The sequence below is a fragment of the Lepisma saccharinum genome, unplaced genomic scaffold, assembly GCF_977018435.1.
Source record: "Lepisma saccharinum unplaced genomic scaffold, izLepSacc3.1 HAP1_SCAFFOLD_437, whole genome shotgun sequence".
NCBI classification, from domain to species: Eukaryota; Metazoa; Arthropoda; class Insecta; order Zygentoma; family Lepismatidae; genus Lepisma; species Lepisma saccharinum.
The window spans coordinates 82,649-91,185 of NW_028143136.1; positions in this window are offsets into that span (position 1 = coordinate 82,649).

The window sequence follows — 8,537 nt, forward strand, 5'->3', positions numbered from 1 at the left end:
TTTTTCAACTTCAACTGACAAAATGGCCGCTTTATGCGTGGAAAGCACAGAATGACAACAGGAGCAGCACACACGGGATTTTTGCTTCCAAAAACGTACCCTAAACGTTGCGATTAGCTTTCCTTGATTTAATTATTGCAACGTGATGTTGCATGTTATCGAATTTTGAAAGATTCACGCCAAAACTGACTATGTAAACACAGTATCACGCGTCGCGGTACTCCGGGACGCGAGCCCCAAAATACGGTTTTTTTCCCCAAGTGCGGTCCGCCACTGTTTACGTATAGCTTTGTGAACGTTTCGCTTCGTCTCAAAAAATGAAAAAAACTTGGATAGATCGCATGGCTGGAATTAAGTGTGAAAATTTGAAAGCGTGTGAAGTGTGAGAATAATTGGAAAAGAAGTGCACGTCCCGGGGAAGTTTACCCCCCCTGGAGCCCCCCTGGTGCGTTATACCTTGGACACCCTGTGAATCTTGTGGACCAAAGACCAAGGACTGTGCAGGTATCTTGACAGACGCGCGGGGGTGAGTACTTTTTGAGATATTAAGGGAAAACCACCCCTATGCTAACCTTATGGAAAAAACAGCATAGTGCGCGAGCAAAAGAAAACAAGTAAATAACTTAGTGAAATACGAATCCTTATCCCTTGAAACACTTTATTCCCATACAGAAAGGACCAAGGAACACAACTAAATTTACCCCACCCCTCTCCGACCACTCTCTTGGAAACCCTCGTGAAAAAATCCGCCCCATGCTTTTCTTATGGACAAACGAGCTTTTTCCGTAGGTATAGGAAAATTTATTTTAAACTTGCCGAAACTAAGAAACTAAGCCCCAATAAGAAACGGGATCTATACCATCGTGTAGCCCCCATTCCTCCCCCGTGTTTTGAACCAACCCCCAACCCTCAATTCCTAGGGGTGGTTTTTCAGCGAACAACTTAGTGAAGTGATACAAGTGGCTGTTTCATGCGTGGAAAGCACTACATCAAAAGGACCAGCACACACGGCATTTTTGCTTCCAAAAACGTACGCTAACCGTTGCCATTAGCTTTCCTTGATTTAATTATTGTAACGTGATGTTGCATCTTGCATGTTATCGAATTTTGAAAGATTCACGCCAAAACAGAACTTTTAATTCAAACTTAAAAAACCGTTGCAATAAGGCATTTACACTGAATTTCGAATGGAGAATCAAACTTTTCCCGTGACTCGAACACTCGACATCCTGGTCAAGAAACCGTTAGTTTGTCTTTCCAAGGCTCTGCTCTCTGGAAGGCGACCGATTCGGACCTTCTAACGAGGGCGTGGCGCCTAGGGCGCCCCGACGTTTTCCAATTTCTCGTGGATTCACTATCGAAAATTATATTATCTGAAAGGAGACACCCTACCCAGCCAGCATCTAAATTTTTGTTTCTCTAGATTAACCGTAAATAAGGTTTCTTTGACAAGAAAGAGGTCGTTATTCACGCCCGAACGGGTACGTCTGCACCCTCACTTTTGAAGCCGTTTCATTAATCGAACCTGTGGTCCTTGGAGATTTCCTCTTACTTGCGTATTCACAAGACACTGCTCTATCGAATCTGTACATTTCGGACGGGCTAGCTAGGACGTGGCGCCCAGGGCGCCTCGAAATGTTCGAAATTCGCAAAGAAGCCTCGTTGGATTTCCCTCCCGAGTTGTCTTTGCGTTGCCGTTTGCTGGATGGTTGCCGCCGCGAGGAAGAGAGATATCACCAGCGATGCGCGCGCATCAGGTGAAATCCAAGTTGGCTCGGAATCCGCAAGAAAGCCCCCTTGGATTTGCTCTGATGAAGCACACTTCCGACTTTGCTTTAGGCAAGCCCTGCATGTTTTCGTGTAGAGGAGTGATGCAGCTTCCATCCTACGATATATCCATTTTCTATTCAAACTTGAAAAACCGTTGTAATTTAGCATTTACTCTGAATTTCGAATGGAGAATAAAAATATTTCCGTGACTCGAACACTACACCTCCCGATTACGTCACGTTTAAGTTATCTTCCAGGGACCTTCCTCTGTCACCGTGGCTTAGTGGTTAGCGCTTACTTCCATTTGAAGCAGACAAAAAGGTTGATTTATGAGTGCACAAAAAAGCAACGGAACCACCAAAAAAGCAACGGAACGGGCATGCTCGCCATTTTTGCTTCAAAAAAACGGACTCTAATCGTTGCGCTTAGCTTTCCTTGCTTTGATTGTTGTAGTGTAATGTTGCATCTTTCATCCTATCGAATTTTGAAACATTCCCGCCAAAACTGACTTTTCAATTCAATCTTGTATATTGTATATTAACACACGTGGAAAGTAATCGAGTATTCAAATATTATTTTGGTAAATCTAACAAAATGTAGCACATTTGTTTAGAAAACCAAATAATTTATTCATAATTTATTATGTTATAATCTGGCTAAGTATAGCTAGGGTGGATAGTTTGTAGAAACTAACTTATCTCAAAATACGCATTCAGAAAAGAAAGTCACATGAAGTAAAAGTTTCAGCTTTTACTTATATAGTCCAGAATGAAAAGAGGTTGCTCGTGGGAGATACATTTTTATTCACTGCAGTGCATTTTCTTATTTAATTTGATGCTCTAATGTTCAAACATCTTTCGAAGAGTGTTAAGCACAAATTTGCACTATGATTACAATCAAATGTACCAATATTTGTTGTACGAAAAGTTATGTTTCCTATACACATTTTTCGACAGAACTATCTAGCGGCCGGTGCAGGAAATGAAGCATAAATGAAGCTTTTTTTTTTCAGAATATTAGGTTACACAACAACAACAAAAAGATTCGCTTCGTGCAATTATCTATTTACATGACTTCCAATTTTGAAACATTCCCGCCAAAACTGACATTTCTCTTCAAACTTGAAAAAAACGTTAAAATTGAGCACTTACACTGAATTTCAAATGGAGAATCAAACATTTCCCGTGACTCGAACCCTAAACCTGCTTGTTACCATACCATCACGCTATCTTCCAATGACCTTCCCCTTTCACCAATTCAAAGCGCTTAGCGATATCTTTCATTTGAAGGGGACAAATAGGTTGATTTATGAGTAGGCAGAACAGCATCAGAACGGCTTCAGACAGCATCAGAACGAGCACACTTGGGATTTTTCTTCCAAAAACTTACTCAGAGCGTTGCGCTTTGCTTTCCTTGCTTTGATTGTTGTAGTGTAATGTTGCATCTTGCATGCTATCGAATTTTGAAAGATTCCCGCCAAAACTGACTTTCCTATTCAAACTTGAAAAACCGTTATAATTTAGCATTTACTCTGAATTTCGAATGGAGAATAAAAATATTTCCGTGACTCGAACACTACACCTCCCGATTACGTCACGTTTAAGTTATCTTCCAGGGACCTTCCTCTGTCACCTTGGCTCAGTGGTTAGCGCTTACTTCCATTTGAAGCAGACAAAAAGGTTGATTTATGAGTGCACAAAAAAGCAACGGAACCACCAAAAAAGCAACGGAACGGGCATGCATGCCATTTTTGCTTTAAAAAACTTACTCTAACCGTTGCGATTAGCTTCCCTTGCCTTAATTACTGTAGTATATTGTTGCATCTTGCATATTATAGAATTTTGAAACATTCCCGCCAAAACTGACTTTCCTATTCAAACTTGAAAAACCGTTATAATTTAGCATTTACTCTGAATTTCGAATGGAGAATAAAAATATTAAAGTGACTCGAACACTACACCTCCCGATTACGTCACGTTTAAGTTATCTTCCAGGAACCTTCCTCTGTCACAGTAGCTCAGTGGTTAGCGCTATCTTCCATTTGAACCTTACAAATTGGCTTTTTAATTTGTGCTGGTCTCGTATATCGTTCCTCTTATTTGTGCAACAGTCTCGGAAAGAAAATATGGACTTTCGTTACATACGGAGCTTGGATTTCGGTTACCACGATCGAAGAAGATAACCTAATCCCTGATACAAATTGGTCTTTCTGCTGCAAAACCCATGGCCTCTTGTTACATTTATGGGTTTAAGTAACCCTATATTGGGTGATAGCTACATAGTTGGTTTAATTGCAAACATTTCCCGTGACTCGAACACTCCACCCACTGCTTACTTTACCGTCACCTTCTCTTCACCTACCACCCTGCGTTAGGGGTTAGCGCGATGCGTCTGCTGGAACCAGTTTAAAAGGGTGTTCAATGGTGGAGGTGCATGTCGCTGGGGACCAAATCCGCCATTTTCCAAGATGGACGCCGCGGTTTTTGGAGAAATCTCAAAATCGAATTTACGTTTTTTTGTTCTCTTGACTTGATCTATCTCTGTGTGAAATTTCAACTTCCTAGCTCCAAGTTGGAAAATAACGGTCAAAATATTTCAAAGTCAAAACATCATACGATCCTGCAGGCTTGGGATCATTGCTTCCTGAAACGATCTCATCCCTTCGCGATCAACCTCCCTCGTGCAGATTCTGTTAGGGCAAGGACCTAGCCTACCTCCACCCGACTTTTGTCACTTTTGCCAGGAAATTGAATTTTCGGTACAATTTTGAAAACGGTCCACCTTATGCAGCCAAAACAGCACACGATCCTGCACACTTGGGAATTTTGCTTCCCAGTTTTACTCTAAAAGTCACTTTCAGCTTTCCTTCGACGTTTTCGTGTAGAGGAATGATGCAGCTTCCATCCTAAGAAATATTGTCAGTTTCGCGCCAAAACTCAATTTTCCATTCAAACTTGAAAAACCGTTATAATTTAGCATTTACTCTGAATTTCGAATGGAGAATAAAAATATTAAAGTTATTCGAACACTACACCTCCCGATTACGTCACGTTTAAGTTATCTTCCAGGGACCTTCCTCTGTCACAGTGGCTCAGTGGTTAGCGCTATCTTCCATTTGAACCTTACAAATAGGCTTTTTTCTGGATGCACGAAACAGCAACCGAACCACCGAAATAGCAACGGAACGGGCATGCTTGCCATTTTTGCTTCCAAAAAACGGACTCTAACCGTTGCGCTTAGCTTTCCTTGCTTTAATTATTGTAGTGTAATGTTGCATCTACCATCTAATCGAATTTTGAAACATTCCCGCCAAAACTGACTTTTCAATTCAAACTTGAAAAACCGTTATAATTTAGCATTTACTCTGAATTTCGAATGGAGAATAAAAATATTAAAGTGACTCGAACACTACACCTCCCGATTACGTCACGTTTAAGTTATCTTCCAGGGACCTTCCTCTGTCACAGTAGCTCAGTGGTTAGCGCTATCTTCCATTTGAACCTTACAAATTGGCTTTTTAATTTGTGCTGGTCTCGTATATCGTTCCTCTTATTTGTGCAACAGTCTCGGAAAGAAAATATGGACTTTCGTTACATACGGAGCTTGGATTTCGGTTACCACGATCGAAGAAGATAACCTAATCCCTGATACAAATTGGTCTTTCTGCTGCAAAACCCATGGCCTCTTGTTACATTTATGGGTTTAAGTAACCCTATATTGGGTGATAGCTACATAGTTGGTTTAATTGCAAACATTTCCCGTGACTCGAACACTCCACCCACTGCTTACTTTACCGTCACCTTCTCTTCACCTACCACCCTGCGTTAGGGGTTAGCGCGATGCGTCTGCTGGAACCAGTTTAAAAGGGTGTTCAGTGGCGGAGGTGCATGTCGCTGGGGACCAAATCCGCCATTTTCCAAGATGGACGCCGCGGTTTTTGGAGAAATCTCAAAATCGAATTTACGTTTTTTTGTTCTCTTGACTTGATCTATCTCTGTGTGAAATTTCAACTTCCTAGCTCCAAGTTGGAAAATAACGGTCAAAATATTTCAAAGTCAAAACAGCATACGATCCTGCAGGCTTGGGATCATTGCTTCCTGAAACGATCTCATCCCTTCGCGATCAACCTCCCTCGTGCAGATTCTGTTAGGGCAAGGACCTAGCCTGCCTCCACCCGACTTTTGTCACTTTTGCCCGGAAATTGAATTTTCGGTACAATTTTGAAAAACGTCCACCTTGTGCAGAAAAAACAGAACACGATCCTGCACGCTTGGGAATTTTGCTTCCCAGTTTTACTCTCAAAGTCACTTTCAGCTTTCCTTCGACGTTTTCGTGTAGGGGAATGATGCAGCTTCCAACCTAAGAAATATTGTCAGTTTCGCGCCAAAACTCAATTTTCGATTCAAACTTGAAAAACGGTTAAATTTAGCATCTTTCATGCATTTCCGATGGAGAATCAAACCTTTCCCGTGACTCGAACCAAACACCCACTGCTTACTTTACCGTCACGTTGTCTTCCAGCCTCCTTCCCCTACAACCCTGAGTTAGGCGTTAGCGCGATACGTCTGCTGGAACCAGTTTAAAAGGGTGTTCAAGGGCGGAGGTGCATGTCGCTGGGGACCAAATCCGACATTTTCCAAGATGGAGGCCGCGTTTTTGGAAATATCTCAAAATGGCATTTACGTTTTTTTGTTCCCTTGACTTGATCTACATCTGTGTGAAATTTGAACTTCCTAGCTCCAAGTTGGAAAATAACGGTCAAAATATTTCAGTCAAAACAGCACACGATCCTGCAGGCTTGGGATCATTGCTTCCTAAAACGCACTCATCGCTTAGCTTTCCTTGCTTTGATTGTTGTAGTGTAATGTTGCATCTTGCATCCTATCGAAGTTTGAAACATTCCCGCCAAAACTGACTTTTCTATTTAAACTTGAAAAACCGTTACAATTTAGCATTTACACTGAATTTCGAATGGAGAATCAAACTTTTCCAGTGACTCGAACACTAAACCTCTGTCAACGTTGTTCAGTGGTTAGCGTTTTTTTCAATTTCAACTGACAAAATGGCTGTTTTATGCGTGCAAGGCACAGAATGAGAAAGAATCGAAATTTGAAACATTCACGCAAAAAAGTGAACTTTTTATTTCAAACTTGAAAAACCGTTACAATAAAGCATTTACACTGAATTTCGAAGGGAGAATCAAACTTTTCCAGTGACTCGAACACTAAACCTCTGTCGACGTGGCTCATTGGTTAGCGCTTTTTCAACTTCAACTGACAAAATGGCCGCTTTATGCGTGGAAAGCACAGAATGACAACAGGAGCAGCACACACGGGATTTTTGCTTCCAAAAACGTACCCTAAACGTTGCGATTAGCTTTCCTTGATTTAATTATTGCAACGTGATGTTGCATGTTATCGAATTTTGAAAGATTCACGCCAAAACTGACTATGTAAACACAGTATCACGCGTCGCGGTACTCCGGGACGCGAGCCCCAAAATACGGTTTTTTTCCCCAAGTGCGGTCCGCCACTGTTTACGTATAGCTTTGTGAACGTTTCGCTTCGTCTCAAAAAATGAAAAAAACTTGGATAGATCGCATGGCTGGAATTAAGTGTGAAAATTTGAAAGCGTGTGAAGTGTGAGAATAATTGGAAAAGAAGTGCACGTCCCGGGGAAGTTTACCCCCCCTGGAGCCCCCCTGGTGCGTTATACCTTGGACACCCTGTGAATCTTGTGGACCAAAGACCAAGGACTGTGCAGGTATCTTGACAGACGCGCGGGGGTGAGTACTTTTTGAGATATTAAGGGAAAACCACCCCTATGCTAACCTTATGGAAAAAACAGCATAGTGCGCGAGCAAAAGAAAACAAGTAAATAACTTAGTGAAATACGAATCCTTATCCCTTGAAACACTTTATTCCCATACAGAAAGGACCAAGGAACACAACTAAATTTACCCCACCCCTCTCCGACCACTCTCTTGGAAACCCTCGTGAAAAAATCCGCCCCATGCTTTTCTTATGGACAAACGAGCTTTTTCCGTAGGTATAGGAAAATTTATTTTAAACTTGCCGAAACTAAGAAACTAAGCCCCAATAAGAAACGGGATCTATACCATCGTGTAGCCCCCATTCCTCCCCCGTGTTTTGAACCAACCCCCAACCCTCAATTCCTAGGGGTGGTTTTTCAGCGAACAACTTAGTGAAGTGATACAAGTGGCTGTTTCATGCGTGGAAAGCACTACATCAAAAGGACCAGCACACACGGCATTTTTGCTTCCAAAAACGTACGCTAACCGTTGCCATTAGCTTTCCTTGATTTAATTATTGTAACGTGATGTTGCATCTTGCATGTTATCGAATTTTGAAAGATTCACGCCAAAACAGAACTTTTAATTCAAACTTAAAAAACCGTTGCATTAAGGCATTTACACTGAATTTCGAATGGAGAATCAAACTTTTCCCGTGACTCGAACACTCGACATCCTGGTCAAGAAACCGTCAGTTTGTCTTTCCAAGGCTCTGCTCTCTGGAAGGCGACCGATTCGGACCTTCTAACGAGGGCGTGGCGCCCAGGGCGCCCCGACGTTTTCCAATTTCTCGTGGATTCACTATCGAAAATTATATTATCTGAAAGGAGACACCCTACCCAGCCAGCATCTAAATTTTTGTTTCTCTAGATTAACCGTAAATAAGGTTTCTTTGACAAGAAAGAGGTCGTTATTCACGCCCGAACCGGTACGTCTGCACCCTCACTTTTGAAGC